The sequence below is a fragment of the Phyllobates terribilis genome, unplaced genomic scaffold, assembly GCF_046119375.1.
Source record: "Phyllobates terribilis strain yellow unplaced genomic scaffold, ASM4611937v1 Scaffold_2__4_contigs__length_985480577, whole genome shotgun sequence".
NCBI lineage: Eukaryota > Metazoa > Chordata > Amphibia > Anura > Dendrobatidae > Phyllobates > Phyllobates terribilis.
In genome coordinates this window covers 186,814,472-186,831,620 of record NW_027362762.1, presented here as the reverse complement: position 1 = coordinate 186,831,620, position 17,149 = coordinate 186,814,472, and the positions used below count along the sequence as shown (strand labels likewise).

Below are 17,149 nucleotides of genomic sequence, written 5' to 3'. Positions count from 1 at the left end.
TTGGTACATCAGCATTTTCCACTATAAGGCTATGTGCACACGATGCGGAAATTCCTGCCAAAATCCGCATGCGTTTTTTCCTCTCCCTGGCAGAAAATACGCATGCGGAATTGACATGCATTTATTCTGCCAGGAAGAAGAGTTTTAGCTTTTTTACATGCGTTTTCGCATGCATTTTTTCAAGCACTTTTCCAAGCGATTTTGAGCATCACTTGGAAAAGTGCTTGACAAGTTGGTCACACAATATAAAGCCATGCAACTGGCATGGATTTATATTGTGTGACCATAACATAGTTTAAAAAAAGTAATTACAAAGTAAAAAATATTCATACTCACCTTCCGCCGGCCCCCGGTGTCCTCCTGGCGACAATGCGCTCTCCTCGGCTCCCAGTGGTGATCTGCAAGGACCTTCGAAGACTTTATTTAGTCAGCTGATGATCACGCGACCATCACCTGACCACTGACGTCAGCGGTCAGGTGATGGTCGCGTGACCATCAGCTGACTAAATGACGTCACCGAAGGTCCTTGCAGATCACCACTCATGGCCGTAACTACAACCGGGGCAGCCGGGGCACTGCCCCAGGGCCCCAACCAACCAAGGGGCCCCAAACTGATGGTAAAAAATAGTATTTTAATACTTTAATTTCTCATAAAATACCCAGCTCCTATATTCTTGTCAGACAATGTCACCTGGAGGACAGGAGAGACTATCATTTCAATAATTTCCAGGAGCTCTGCCAGCTGTCAATGAATGGAAACCTGCACTGGCCTGGAGAATCTCATAGCACAAGATTTGTAACAATATGTTAGTCTGGAGATCACAGAGAGTTGGCAAGGCAGGCACAGTGCACACTGACTGTAACAAACTCTCAGCATCATTGAGAGGAGACAGTCTCAACAGACACAAATATCTCTGTGACAAACTGTGAGAAGCCCTGCTATTTAATAAACATATAGTTATTTGAAAATTGTGCAATATTTGGAATTATTCACCTTATTAATTTTCCAAACATATTCACTGAATATTTAACTTCTAAAACTTGCATCATAAACAACAAAATCTATTAAAGGTCTTGCGGAACGTGGTGAAGCCTGTGTGTTGTATACAACAATGCGTGGCAGGCTTCACCACGTTCCGCACAACCTCTAGTGATTGAAATGTTGAGGGGCCCCACTATGAAGTTTTGCCCCGGGGCCCCGAAGTTTATAGTTACGGCACTGTCACCACTGGGAGCCGAGGAGAGCGCATCGTCGCCAGGAGGACACCGGAAGGACACTGGGGGGGCGCCGGAGAGGTGAGTATGATTATTTTTTTGTTATTTTTAACTTTAGAATTCTTTTTTAACTTGTAGATTCGATGGTACCTAGGTCGGATTGGAGTCTCCCCTTCTTCAGACCCAGGTACCATCTGCGCATTAAATCGCATAAGATTCGCATGACTACATGTAGTCATGCGGATCTTATGCGGTCCAATGCAAGTCAATGGCGGCGATTTTGCAGCGGAATCGCACTAGAATTGGTCTTGCTTCGGTTTTTACCGCAATGTGAATCGGCAGCGGAAATTTCGGCATGATGTGCACAGCGTATGCGAATTTGCATTGCAGTACATGGCAGAACTTTTACAAGTGATTTTAATGCGTTTTCGAGGCGAAAATCCCCCGCTAAAACACATTAAATCCGCATCATGTGCACATAGCCTAAATCATCATATCGCTGAAGTTATGCCTTCAACTGAAATCCGCACGGAAAAGTTGACAGGTTGATCAACTTACATGGCAAGTTTTTTCTGCGGCACATTGATGAGATTTAAAGGGAAACTGTCATGTCAAAAATACTGTTAAACTACAGATATGGGGATAATTTGCAGATTAATAGCGTTCTGAAGCTGCTACCGGAGGAAATTAGCTTTATTTCTTTTTTATTCTGAAAGCCTCGGGCTTTCAGTCAGAGAAACGGCCGACGTGGCATCAGTCACAGCTCTGTACATAGAGATTGACAGTTGTAACCACGTCCCAACAGTGACAGTCAGCTCAGAAAATCATCAGTAAAGAGCTGTCAGTCAATGCCGGTGAACTGAGCAGTAACTGAGGTCGCGCCTCTAACTGAAAGCCCAAGGCTGCTGGGAAGTTCATGTCCTCTTGGTAGTTGGGATTTCAGTGCACAACTTCAGAGCACTGGTAATTTGCAGAATAACCCCATATCTGCAGGTTAATAGCATTTTTTTTACATGGAAGGTTCCTTTTAATAAAATCCCATCCACCACACTGGCTGTAATATATTATGGATTATACATCCAGAAAGAAAATTCACTGTAAACACATCCTTGTTGACATACCTTTAGACCCTGATTCACCAAAGAATTCGGACACATGATCAGTTGAAACATATTGCCGTGCAGGAAGTAACCGGTTTCTCCACGGCAATAGTTAACAGCTGCCAGCCAATCATAGGCCGGCAGCTGACGTCAGCGCGCATCCACGCCGCATATCAAGGAGGAAGAGTACGCCGCTGGACCACATCCAGGTAAGAAGAAACTTTTTCTTTTTAATTTGCTTACACTGAATAGCCGCAATATGGGGAACAGATATATGGGGGCCAGAAATGAGATATATGGGCGAGAATGTGGGACATTATTACTGGAAGGGGCCAAGATGTGGGACATTATTTCTGCTGTGATGTATTTTATTTTTGAAGACATGGTTTTCAATAGGGGGGGACTGTTACCGTGCAGGGTGATAATATGTCACTTTTTTCTTCATCTGGTGTAGTGTAGAAGTTGGGGAAAAAGTGGGGAAAGTGATCTGGAAGCTGCTCTAGATAACTGTTATTTTCTGCAGAGACGAGTCTTGGCTGGAAGATGTGATGGCGGTCTGTGCTGGATGAAGAAGAAAAGCGAAGATGAAAGACTTCAACGATGAGGTGAGTCAGTGTGTTACCTGTACACTTACACTATACACTGTATTCTATGTGTAATGGCACTGATGGTAATATTAGTATTGTGTTTTTTTTTTATTAATGATCAGTATTGTAGTATTCGATCACTATATGGTGGTAATATGTGGTCCAGCCATGGTGTGACTGTATTTGTCCCTTGTATGTGGTATTAATGACAATAATGTTCATACAGGCCAAATGCGCTCCCAAGAAGCCAGTGAATACTGTGGATATACGTATATTCTCCAAACGATCTTTACTCTTTCAAGTAAATACGATGCATTTCGACAAGATTATGTCTTCCTCAGGTATATTCTCAGAAAATTTTAAGATACAACCACTTCTTAAAGGAAGCAAAAGCACAGTTTTGTGTGGGGGCAGTGTTCCACACAAAGCAGACACACCCATTCCCTTAACAAAGAAAATGACGGCACTTCCACTACAAAAACTAGGTGTGAACAGGTGCTTACTAAGAGCAGCTACCTCCATATATAATGAACAAATAAAGTAGCACACTGTAACACTGAGTATATAGATATGAAATATGAAATATGAATAGCTTAACTGCTGTAGAAAATAAAAATAAATGAAAAAAATTTTTTGAAAAATTTTTTTGCGCATGTAAATATGAAGTATGGAAAATGAATAGCATTACTGCTGTAAATAAATGAGAAATCTTAGCGCATAAATTGGCCAATTCATGTGTACCTGACAGCCGCGGTAAGGCGTTTCTCGATGTCAGGACCTATAATGTGAATACCTCTCTAAGAGACCTCCGTCTGCTTATGTATGGGAAAGACAGATCCTGATGCATTTAAAACCACCTGCGGCATGGGGGTGGAGTGCTCAGTCAACGCTAAATCTAGTAACAAAGAAAATGACGGCACTTCCACTACAAAAACTAGGTGTGAACAGGTGCTTACCAAGAGCAGCTACCTCCATATATAGTGAACAAATAAAGTAGCACACTGTAACACTGAGTATATAGATATGAAATATGAATAGCTTAACTGCTGTAGAAAATAAAAATAAATGAAAAAAATTTTTTGAAAAATTTTTTTGCGCATGTAAATATGAAGTATGGAAAATGAATAGCATTACTGCTGTAAATAAATGAGAAATCTTCGCGCATAAATTGGCCAATTCATGTGTACCTGATAGAGATGAGCGTTGTTCTACTCGAACTGTTCGCCAATCTCAAATTCGAGCTGTTTTGGGCGGTGTTCGAGCCGGTCGGCGAACACGAACAATTTGAGAAAAATTCGGCTGTTCGAGGTTATGTTCGATAACTGTTCGTGCACCAAAATCATAACTGGATTTTTTCTCAGTAATGATGAAAATTAATGTTAATACGCAGTTTGAGTGTACAGCGGGGCGGGGGGAGGGGCAGGGGATGGATCTCTGCAGGAACAATGAAGATCTCCATTTTTTTTTCTCTTTCCCGCATTTGCAGTGGGGAGGTGCAATCTGTCAGCCTATCAGCAGCACACACACGGAGCGAAGTGCTTTTTTTCACACAAGCAAGGGCATGTGTGATTGGCAGTGTATGTCACATGTCCTTGCCCTATAAGACCAAGCCATTTTCCCCGTCGCCACCATTTTCTCACTGCTGCAGCTGCGTGTTAGACGGCACCGCTGTTGCTGTGTGCGATATACCTTGTTAATTTCAAGCCAATTTTCGCACAAATATACAGATAGCTTGGGAGTAGGGAATAGTTGTGATCGCAGTCCTTTTAAGGACTAGGTTACAGCATTTCCTACGACTTTTATCAGGCAGGTCTGTGCTCTTAAATAGATAGATTGTGGGAGTAAAGACTAATTGTAATTGGAGTCCTTTTCAGGACTAGGTTACATCAGTTCCTATCAGTTTTTGCCAGGCAGGTCTGTGCCAGTGCTGTGCAAGTTTTTTTCACAGCATTTGGCTGAATCTAGCAAAGCTAATCCTTTTTGGCCTATTGCAGAGTGTGTTAGTCAGTGGAGTAGCCTATCTGTGTTGCAAGATATACCACCTGTGTATAGAATACCAATTTTTTTACTGCACCTAGTGAAGTAAAATCTTTTGGGCATAGCATCATTCTATTAGTCCATCTATACTGACCTCCATCAGGTTGCAAACTGAATATAATTTTTTTCTGCATCTAGCTCTGAAAAAATATTTGGGCTTCTAGCGGTGTGTGGGACTTGGTCTATTAGTCCATCTATACTGACCTCCATCAGGTTGCAAATTAAAAATAATTTTTTTCTGCATCTAGCTCTGAAAAAATATTTGGGCTTCTAGCAGTGTGTGGGACTTGGTCTATTAGTCCATCTATACTGACCTCCATCAGGTTGCAAATTAAAAATAATTTTTTTCTTCATTTATCTCTGAAAAAATATTTGGGCTTCTAGCAGCGTGTGGGACTTGTTCTATTAGTCCATCTATACTGACCTCCATCAGGTTGCAAATTAAAAATAATTTTTTTCTGCATCTAGCTCTGAAAAAATATTTGGGCTTCTAGCAGTGTGTGGGACTTGGTCTATTAGTCCATCTATACTGACCTCCATCAGGTTGCAAATTAAAAATAATTTTTTTCTGCATCTAGCTCTGAAAAAATATTTGGGCTTCTAGCAGTGTGTGGGACTTGGTCTATTAGTCCATCTATACTGACCTCCATCAGGTTGCAAATTGAATAAAAAAAATTTCTGCATCTAGCTCTGAAAAAATATTTGGGCTTCTAGCGGTGTGTGGGACTTGGTCTATTAGTCCATCTATACTGACCTCCATCAGGTTGCAAATTAAAAATAATTTTTTTCTGCATCTAGCTCTGAAAAAATATTTGGGCTTCTAGCAGTGTGTGGGACTTGGTCTATTAGTCCATCTATACTGACCTCCATCAGGTTGCAAATTAAAAATAATTTTTTTCTGCATCTAGCTCTGAAAAAATATTTGGGCTTCTAGCAGTGTGTGGGACTTGGTCTATTAGTCCATCTATACTGACCTCCATCAGGTTGCAAATTAAAAATAATTTTTTTCTGCATCTAGCTCTGAAAAAATATTTGGGCTTCTAGCAGTGTGTGGGACTTGGTCTATTAGTCCATCTATACTGACCTCCATCAGGTTGCAAATTGAATAAAAAAAATTTCTGCATCTAGCTCTGAAAAAATATTTGGGCTTCTAGCGGTGTGTGGGACTTGGTCTATTAGTCCATCTATACTGACCTCCATCAGGTTGCAAATTGAATAAAAAAATTTTCTGCATCTAGCTCTGAAAAAATATTTGGGCTTCTAGCGGTGTGTGGGACTTGGTCTATTAGTCCATCTATACTGACCTCCATCAGGTTGCAAATTAAAAATAATTTTTTTCTGCATCTAGCTCTGAAAAAATATTTGGGCTTCTAGCAGTGTGTGGGACTTGGTCTATTAGTCCATCTATACTGACCTCCATCAGGTTGCAAATTAAAAATAATTTTTTTCTGCATCTAGCTCTGAAAAAATATTTGGGCTTCTAGCAGTGTGTGGGACTTGGTCTATTAGTCCATCTATACTGACCTCCATCAGGTTGCAAATTGAATAAAAAAAATTTCTGCATCTAGCTCTGAAAAAATATTTGGGCTTCTAGCAGTGTGTGGGACTTGGTCTATTAGTCCATCTATACTGACCTCCATCAGGTTGCAAATTAAAAATAATTTTTTTCTGCATCTAACCCAGCCAATAGTTTTGGCCTAATACCACAGTTTGGCCACTCAGCTCTGCTCGGTTACCATCCATTGTTTTTTTGTGCAAACAACTCCAGAGTTGTGAATTAGTTAACCACCAAAATGAGTGGAAAAAGGCCTGCTGCTGGTGGAAAGGGGAATAGGCGTGTTGGGAAGGGGAAAAAAGGTTGTGTCCGTGGGGTAGGTGCAGAAGAAAGACCATCTTCCAGCCAAACTAAAATGTCTACTTCTTTTAGCGGACAATGTGATAAGATCCCTTTCTTACGGCCACGCCAATCGCTACAAATTCCAGATGAGGCACAAAAACAGCAGGTGCTTCAACGGATATCAAGTGCTCCTTTAAGTGGGCTCTCCTCCACATCAACTTCAACATCACAAATACTCCAGTCCTCAAAGGTGTCACCCAAATCGCACTTGCTTCCTCACAGCTCCCAAATCTCCAGCTGCCCATCTGAGTATGAGGTAGAACAGATGGTTGAGTCTGCAGAGCTGTTTACTCATACTATAGCCTGGGAATCAGAGGTCGACTCCAGCGCTTCTGTGAATCCAGACGAGGAAATGATCTGCACTGATGCCCAGAATCTTTATGAGTTGGATCCAGGACCAGACGCAGAAGGTTCTGACCATAATGTAGACCCTCATTCCCAAACTGTAACTCCTGTTGGTGGAGACAATGAGGAAGACGATGATAAGACTCAAATACCTGATTGGAGCGACAACTTTAGTTTTTTGTCAGGGCAGGAACAGGTTGGCTCTGAGGACGACGGGTGTGATAACGCACAGGGTGATGATGATGAGGTCGGAGATCCCACTTACTGTCAACCCACAGTCAGCCAAGAGATGAGGTCAGCAGAGGAGGTGGAGGAAGATGCTAGTGACGACGAGGTCAGGTTGCGCCTTCCTGGACAGAGACGTAGTACTGGAAGCACGTCAACAACTGCATCCTCAAACACAACTCTGCCTCTCACCACAAGTCGTGGTGGCTCTTCAGGTCGCATGGGTGCTAAGCCTTGCATAGCGTGGGCATTTTTTCAGATCGATAAAGATGACCCAACTCGTGTTATCTGTAACATTTGTCAGCAAAAGCTAAGTAGAGGCCAAAAAATACATAGTTTGAGTACTTCATGCATGAACCGGCACATGGACATGAAGCATAAGTTGCAGTGGGAAGCTCAGTGTGCTACAATGCGGCCTAGCCGGCCGGGCCAACCACCGTCTGCCATATCTTGTGCATCCGCGGCCTCTTCATCCTCTGTGACTGGGGGGACAGCAGTCACACCTGTTTTGGGGCGCAGACCTGCCACCTCTTTACCCGCAACAGCCAGCGTGATTGGCAGGTCATCATTTTCTTTGGAGGTGGTAACACCAGCTGGTGTTGAGCGCTGTCCGACATCGATAGCACCACCTTTGGATCAAGGCAACCTAACATGTCCGCCTGCATCTTCCTCACAGACCGGCAGTTTGCCGGGGACACCCTTATCAACCCCGTCTAAGCACAATAGCCAGCCCTCGGTCCCTCAGATGTGGACAAGTAAAAGACCATTTCCTCCTAGCCATGAGAAAACTAAGAGGTTGAATTTCACCATCTGCAAGCTCTTGGCTACAGAAATGCTGCCTTTCCGCCTGGTGGACACAGAGGATTTTCGAGACCTTATGTCCGTCGCAGTGCCCCAGTACCAGATGCCCAGTCGGCACTACTTCTCAAAGAAAGGTGTGCCTGCGCTCCACCAGCATGTCGCACACAACATCACCGCTTCTTTGAGAAACTCTGTGTGTGACAGGGTGCATTTCACCACAGACACTTGGACGAGTAGGCATGGACAGGGGCGTTACATGTCGCTGACTGGGCACTGGGTAACTATGGTGACAGCAGGACAAGGGGCTGCTGTCCAAGTCTTGCCGTCCCCACGAGTTGTGCGTCAATCCTCTTTATGTCATTTTTCCTCCACTGCTTCTGCCTCCTCAACCTCCTCTCGGTCTTCCACCTGCACCCAAAGCCTGTCTGGTCATGCCACAAGCTTTCTAACTGCGCAGAAGGGATCCTGCACACCTCCTTACTATGCTGGCAGTAGGGCTCAACGTCATCAGGCGGTTTTTACATTGAAATGTCTGGGAAATGTGAGTCACACAGCTGAGGAGTTGTGGTCAGCTCTGGAGAACCAATTTCATGAATGGTTGTCTCCACTGGACCTGAAACCAGGGAAGGCCGTGTGCGACAATGCTGCAAACCTGGGTGCGGCCCTTCGCCGGGGCAATGTCACACACGTGCCTTGTATGGCTCACGTGTTGAACCTGGTTGTCCAGCAATTTTTAGCCCACTATCCCAGACTAGATGGCCTTCTGCAGAGGGCACGGTCGCTGTGTGCTCACTTCCGCCGTTCGCATCCCGCAGCTCAGCGACTTACATCTCTACAGAAGTCGTTGGGCCTGCCACTTCACCGGCTAAAATGCGATGTGCCTACCCGGTGGAATTCAACTCTGCACATGTTGCAGCGACTGTGGCAGCACCGACAAGCCCTGGTGCAATACGTTCTGACGTATAGCCTGGGCCAACGAGATTCAGAGGTGGGGCAAATCACGCTGGAGGAGTGGTCTCAGATCAGGGACCTATGCACCCTTCTGCACAGTTTTGAAATGGCGACGAAGATGTTTAGTGCTGACGATGCCATTATCAGCATGACTATTCCGGTGATTTACATGCTGGAGCACATGTTAAACAGAATTCGGAGTCAGGTGGTGGCACAAGAGGAGGTGGAGGAAGTAGAGGAGGAGGAGTTGTATGCGGAAGGGCTAACATCTGCAAGGTCCAGACGGTCGGCAGCACCAAGGCGGCAGGCATGTGAGGGTGGGGGAGATGGTTTAACCAGGGCGCATGGTAGCAGCCAAACTAGTGAGGAAGGTGCAGGAGCCCAGGAAGAAGTGGAGGACGAACTGATGGAAGACTCATCAGATGAGGGAGACCTTGATCACATTTCTGTTGTGCGAGGTTGGGGGGAGAGGACAGAGGAAGGAAGCATGATTGTTACCTCGCCACCAACACAACAGGGACTTGGAGCTCCTGGATGCGCAACACACATGAGTGCCTTCTTGCTGCACTACCTGCAACATGACCCTCGAATTGTGAGAATTAGAAATAATCCTGACTACTGGGTTGCCACACTGTTAGATCCCCGGTACAAAAGTAAATTTGCAGAAATTATTCCTGCCATAGAAAGGGATGCACGCATGCAGGAGTATCAGCAGAGACTGTTGCAGAATCTTACATGTGCTTTTCCACAAAATACCAGTGGTGCACGTAGTGAATCTCACAGTTCCAACTTGCCAACCGTGGGACCGTCAAGTGTTCAGCACTCAAACCGTAACAGAACCACAGTATCTGCTGGTAACATCAATTTTGCGGAATCATTTCACCACTTTTTTAGCCCATCCTTTGCAAGGCCACAGGAGACAAGAAGTCTGACACATAGTCAACGCCTAGAGACGATGGTACAGGAGTATCTCCAAGTAAACATTGAAGCCACGACTGTGTCACTGGACCCTTGCTCTTTTGGGCTTCCAATCTGGATAAATGGCCGGAGCTAGCCACTTACGCCTTGGAGATCTTGTCATGCCCCGCAGCCAGCGTTCTGTCTGAACGTGTGTTCAGCGCTGCTGGTGGTGTGCTGACAGATAAGCGCACGCGGCTCTCCACTGATAATGTAGACAGACTCACGTTCATAAAGATGAACAAATCATGGATCCGAAACGACTTTTCTACCCCTGTGTCATCCTGGGGAGAGTAAAAGCTTGATGATTGGTTAAAATCACCCTACCAACCGTTTTAAGCTTTCAAATTACTAATCATGTTTATCTGTATCTTGACTGGAAAATAATTTGGGCTTTGTAGCAGTGCGCAGCACTGATCCTATTAGGCCATCTATAATAAGCTTCACCAGATTTAAAATTAAAAATAATTTTTAGCTGCATCTAGCCCGGAAAATAATTTTGGGGCTCCGAGATGCGCAAGACACATAAGTGCCTTCTTGCTGCACTACCTGCAGCATGACCCTCATATTGTCAGAATTCGAAGTAATCATGACTACTGGGTTGCCACACTCTTAGATCCCCCAAACTTTTCGATCAACCTTTTCATTTTAATAAAGACCAAAAAAATGGTCATTTTTGAAATTATAAGCATTAGCAGGTTGTTAGAAACTGAAATCAAACAGTTTTCAACTTAAAACTTTATTCTAGGTGATGTTACATTTTCACATAGGACCCCTTGTTCGAAAGGAGCTTCTGAACTCTCTCGTCCATTGAATTTGTCAGGTTTTGGATGGTTTCTGCTTCAATTGTTTTGCATGAGGACAGAATACCCTCCCAGAGCTGTTGCTTAGATGTGAACTGCCTCCCGCCATCATAGACACTCCTTTTAATGATGCTCCAAAGGTTCTGAATGGGGTAGAGGTCAGGGGAGCATGGGGGTCACACCATAAGTTTGTCCCCTTTTATGCCCATATCAGCCAGAGATGCAGATGTTTTATGTGCAGCATGAGATGGTGCATTATCATGCAGAAAAATGATCTTGCTGTGAAATACACGGTTCTTCTTCTTGAACCATGGCAGGAAGTGCTGTTTGAGAAAATCCACATACATTATGGAGTTCATCTTTAGCGCCTTCAGGGATCCTAAAGGGGCCGACAATCTCTCTCCCCATGATTCCAGCCCAAAACATTACTCCACCTCCTCCTTGTTGGCGCTGTAGCCGTGTTTGCGTGGGGTGTCCATCAACCAGCCATCCTCCACTCCATTCATCTGGACCATCGAGCGCTGCACGGCACTCATCCGTAAACAAAACAGTTTTGAAATCAGTCTTCATGTAATGTTTGGCCCACTGGAGCCGTTTCTGCTTGTGTGAAGTGGATAGAGGAGGTCGACAGGATGGCGTATGCACAGCTGCAAACCTCTGAAGGACCCTGCATCTTGTTGTTCGGGGGACGTTGGAGGCACAAGCAGCTTCAAAAACTTGTCTGCTGCTATGACAAGGCTTTTTTGCCGCTGCTCTTTCAACCTGACGTAATTGCCTGTAGGAAAGAGTCCTCAATTTGCCCTTATCAGCACGCACACGTGTGTACTGTGAATCAGCTACATACTTCTTGATTGCCAAGACACTTCATCCTGATCATCGCACAATGTTGATTGTAGTCATGCCTTGACCTAAACACTCCACAATTTGTTGCTTCTCAGCAGCCGACACATCCTTTTTCTTTCCCATTTTGGCAGAAAATGTAGGCTGCTTAATAATGTGAGAGAGCCTTCTTAAGTAGTCTTGCCTTTTATTGGACACACCTGCCAAACTAATTAGCACAGGTGTCTGCAATTGCTTACAGTGATATAAAGAGCCCTGACACACATCACCATCAATGAGTTTAACTGACAAACAAACAAATTCTTGCCTTATCACTCCTAAACACTTTTTGCATAATAATTTGGAACACGGTGTACATGTGCTTTTCCACAAAACACCAGTGGTTCACGTAGTGAATCTTACAGTTCTAACTTGCCAACCGTGGTCTGTATGGAATTGTTCAATAAAGGGCCCAAAATTAAGATAACATAGATGGGAGAGGTCTCTATGAATAGGAATTCCTAAGTATTTGATACCCTGTGAGGGCCAGGCAAAGGGAAAGTTGGACTGGATGGAATCCTATATGGATTTAGGGAGGGAGACATCGAGGGCCTCAGACTTCGCTGCATTGATTTTAAAATTTTACCATGTAACAAAGTGATCTATTTCAGCCATAACAGCAGGGATGGATATATGTGATTGAGTGATATATACTAGGACATCATCAGCAAATAGAGAGCACTTGTACTCGGTGCCTCCCACCTCAATCCACCTAATATTGGGGTTATGGCGAATTGATGAGAGCAGGTGCTCCGTCACTAGGATGTATAAGAGAGGGGAGAGAGGACATCCCTGCCTTGTCCCATTGGTGATTGTGAAAGGTGATGAAAATGTTCTGACGCACCCCCTGGGCCTTGTGACACCCGGAGCCGGACCCTTTTTGGTGGATGCTGGTGGTTGTAGTCTTCGTGGCGGCGATCCGGTTCCGTGGCTCAGGGCGGTCAAACCAGTGGCGGAACTATTTATGTGGTTTTGATGTTTAAATGTCCGACTACGCCACCCGTGGATTGCGGTCAGAGTGAACCGCCGCTACAGGGCAGACCGCTAAGGCTGGTGTTGTGGGTGCAGCAGAGCGTAGCATAACTCCCCACGGGAGGAGTATAGCCTCAGGGCAGTGTATGCGGAGGATGGGGGTGATGGTGCAGGGCAGCAGCAGTAACGACACGGAGTCAGTGATGCAGTTCAGGGCCTTTACTCACAGTTCTTATTATCCAGACCACGTCTGCAGGTAACGGCTGCCCACGTCGTACTGTGCTCACCAGGTGAGGGGCTCAGACAACTCCCAGATAACTTTGGAGCGCTTCACAGGACCCCCTTTGTGTGTCCTTTGTCTGGCCTTTCTTACCAACACTTCTGTCCGGCTGCCTCGGGCCTCCTCTTGGTAAACTTGGCGCCAGTTTCCCTGACCCTATGTGGTGCCTTCCTAGCGGGTGGAGCAAGGGGCTGCGCCACATAAAATATCAGAGCCTCCGGTTTCTAGCTGAGGGTCGTTTCCTGCCTCCACTAGTTCGGGGACCGGTCTCCCCCTTTGGCCTGACCCCTCCACGCAGGTGGATTCGGGCGTGCGATGGCGACTCGCCCGTCCGCACCCCTGGGATCCCTTCATTCCTCGTTCCTGGAGCCTTCTCCGCTCCTCTTCCTTCCTTCTCCCTCTTGCAGGCCTGGGCCTCTGTTACTAGGCCCGCCTCCGGAGCAGAGCTCATGCAGAGCCCCTGCTCCCTGCCACTTCTGCTCAGACTTCTCTGCACTGAACTAAGATGGTGCCCACCTTTTATACTCCCTTCTCAATGCACCCAGGAACTGCTTCCTCCCTGCTCCTGCACTGCAGGGTTCCCCTTCCTCAGTGTTCCCTCCCCCCACTCCAGCCAGGGACAGGGACTGTCGTGCCCATCTCAGGGGCATATTGGTCGCCCTGCCCCACGGCAATGTGGTGTAATGCATGCAGGTGTCGGGTCCTGATCCACACTCCATCCTTATCTGAGAGTGAGATATCACACCTCTGGGTGAGGTGCAATACGTCTGTAGCAACCGAGCCCTCGGTGCTACAGTTCCATTTATCTTCAGCCTAGGTGACGTATTGTGATACAGGGCCGTGATTTTGGCTATAAAAGGGTCCCCTAGACCCCTACCCCAAGCTTTTTAAGAGAATCATATATGGCGTGCCAGGAGACTCTATGGAATGCTTTCTCAGCATCCAACGAGAGTATCTACTTACAAATTTTTAACTGCATCTAGCCCAGGAAATACTTTGTGCCTAGTAGCAGTGTCTGCTAGTCAGCGGATTATCCCGGCTGTTAAGCAAGCTACACCACCTGTAGTTTGGACACTTAATTTTTTCAAAGGAAATGCTTCGGGACCACGGGATACTCAGTGAAGAGCATCAGGAGGCACCCCAAGGCATAGGGGCTGGGACTGGCACTAGGATGCCTTGCGGTGGACAGCCGAGCTCGATCCTTATAAAAGCTTTTTAACTGCAGCAGCTTTAGTGGACGCTACTGGAGCTGGAATTACGCGGCTGCTGGCATGAGACTTGCCCTCCAATAGATCCTTGTAAATGGATTTAAAGTGTATTCATTCAAATTAGAGGGACAATTTAAATTAAAAAGCTTAGAGCTGCCTCCACCACAGGGGGGCTCTCTCGACCCACCAGCGGACAGGCACCAGTATTGGGAGAGGGGGGCTGGCCGTCAGGGTTCACCGCGGCTCTGGCACAAACCCGGCGACACGGAGGTGGCACGGGCAGGAGCGGACTGGCAGTCTCGGCTTCTCACTTTTTGGATTTTAGAAGGGCATGACATGCCTATATCTGTGTCTCCCCCTCCTTTTACTCCTCCACCTCTTTTCTTTTCGCATGACTATATGTACTTGTCACTTTTCCATGTGTTAGTTGTGTCTTCTGAGCAGTTTGTCAGCTTTTGGACACCTTTGAAGGTGTTTTCTATGTGTTTCTATGTGTTTTTGTTTGCCTGCCATTGGTTTTAACGGTGTTCGAAGGTGTTCGACGAACAGTTCGACGAACAGTTCGGCGAACACACGGGTGTTCGACGAACCGAACCGAACTCGAACACTACGGGGGTGGCTCAACACTAGTACCTGACAGCCGCGGTAAGGCGTTTCTCGATGTCAGGACCTATAATGTGAATACCTCTCTAAGAGACCTCCGTCTGCTTATGTATGGGAAAGACAGATCCTGATGCATTTAAAACCACCTGCGGCAAATTTTTTTCATTTATTTTTATTTTCTACAGCAGTTAAGCTATTCATATTTCATATCTATATACTCAGTGTTACAGTGTGCTACTTTATTTGTTCACACCCATTCCCTTAGACATCAGTAATACTATAAAATCCAATTCATCAATCCACAAAAAATCTTAAAAGAATAAAATATACTATTCTTTTTGTTGATTGATGAATTGGATTTTATAGTATTACTGATGTCTAAGGGAATGGGTGTGTCTGCTTTGTGTGGAACACAGCCCCCACACAAAACTGTGCTTTTGCTTCCTTTAAGAAGCGGTTGTATCTTAAACATTTCTGAGAATATACCTGAGGAAGTCATAATCTTGTCGAAACGCGTTGTATTCACTTGAGTAATAAAGATCGTTTGGAGAATATATACCCACAGTATTCACTGGCTTCTTGGGAGCGCATTTAGCCTGGATGAACATTATTGTCAAAATCTCTTTCCTATGATAACCCGAGCAGGGCTATCGAATAGCCACCAGGTGTATGCAGCAAACCAACTGAAAGGAGAAAATCCCTTTCTTTGTGATCCTTAGAGATCGGTAAGCTGAATTGAAAGACCAAATAAAGGTGAGTGCAAAGGATCATTATAAATATTCATATTAGCACTTTATACTACACTTAGATTGGTGCGCTCTCTTTCTACCTTTCTCTCTTTTTTTGTGGAGATATGTGGTATTAATGGTCATTTTAAAAGATGTATGTGACACATTCCCTTAAAGAAAAATAAATAAAAATATACTTAAAAAGAGTATTGGATATTTTAAGAAATTTTTAATAGGTTACAGTAGAGTAGGGCCCTACTGAAAGATTCTACTTTGTTGTGGTGGCTTAAAATTTTTTTGGGCCAAAACAAAAACTAATGGCTATGTAAGTGATATGGTGTTCGATGGGAATTAATGAGTGATTGGTGAGTACGTGATGCAGATGTGGAGTTTTTCCAAGAGTGGGCGGTGGGACTGTGGAAGGTTCAAGGGGTGGAGGTAGAGCGGGTGGAGCCTGGGCAGAGTTTCAAGTGGGCCTGAAAATTTTGCTAGTATGATGCCCTGAAAATTCCTGGTGGCAGCCCGGATTCCAGCTATAAAAGTAGATTGTGTCTATGATAGCTCCCCATAGATGAAGAAAAAAGCGACAGTGCCATCCCGGAACAGTAAGGTGCCCCCCTATCCTCAAAAATAAAATACATCACAGTAGTAATAATGTCTCACATCCAGTTCCCTTGTGGCAATAATGTCCCACATGCTGGCCCCCATGTGTCTCATTCTCGGCCCCCCCATGAGTCTCATATCTGTTTCCCATATTGCAGCATTTCAGTGAAAGTTAAAAAAAAAAATAAAAAAGTTTCTTCTAACTTGGCCACATCCAGCGACGTTCTCTTTCCTCTTGATATGTAGATGGACCATCTACTCCCCCTCCAACTGGCTGTGATTTACCGCCCCCCAGGGCCAGACACCACCTTTTTTGAGCACTTCACCACCTGGCTATTTCGTTTCCTTTCTGCTGATATCCCCACTATCATGGGTGACTTCAGCATCCCCATTGATACTTCCCACTCAGCTGTCTCTAAGCTTCTATCTCTCACTTCCTCCTTCGGCCTCACTCAATGGTCTTTTTCAACAACTCATAAAAAGGGCCACACACTAGATCTCGTTTTCATCCGCCTCTGTTCCCGGTCTAACCTCTTTAACTCACCTTTCCATCTTTCTGACCATAACCTACAAACATTGGCTTTCCTCTCCTCTTCTCATGCAGAATCCCCACTCCACAAACTCGTACATCCTTGCAGAAATCTCAAACACCTTAATCTACACTCAGTTTCCAAATCCCTTGTCCCTCTTGCAAACATAAGTTCCTTACACAATGCAGATGCTGCTGCTTTATGTAACATCACAACAGCTGTAGCTCTTGAATCGGTCGCCCCCTCACACATACCAAAGTTCGCACAACCAACAGACAACCCTGGCACACCAGCCTGACTGAAGAGCTGAGGTGGGCTTCCAGGGATGCTGTGCGCAGATGGAAAAGATCCCATTCCAACGATCACTTCATCTCATTCAAACAGTCCTTCACTACTTTCAAGTCCACACTCACTGCAGCAAAACTAAC

At 45.2% G+C, this 17,149-nt stretch overlaps 1 protein-coding gene across 1 annotated transcript in view; it reads right to left on the bottom strand.

Moving 5' to 3' along the window:
- LOC141201378 (retinol dehydrogenase 7-like) overlaps window positions 1-17,149 on the bottom strand; it is a 105,545-nt gene that overhangs the window by 21,899 nt on the left and 66,497 nt on the right. The gene's annotated exons all lie outside the window — the stretch shown is intronic.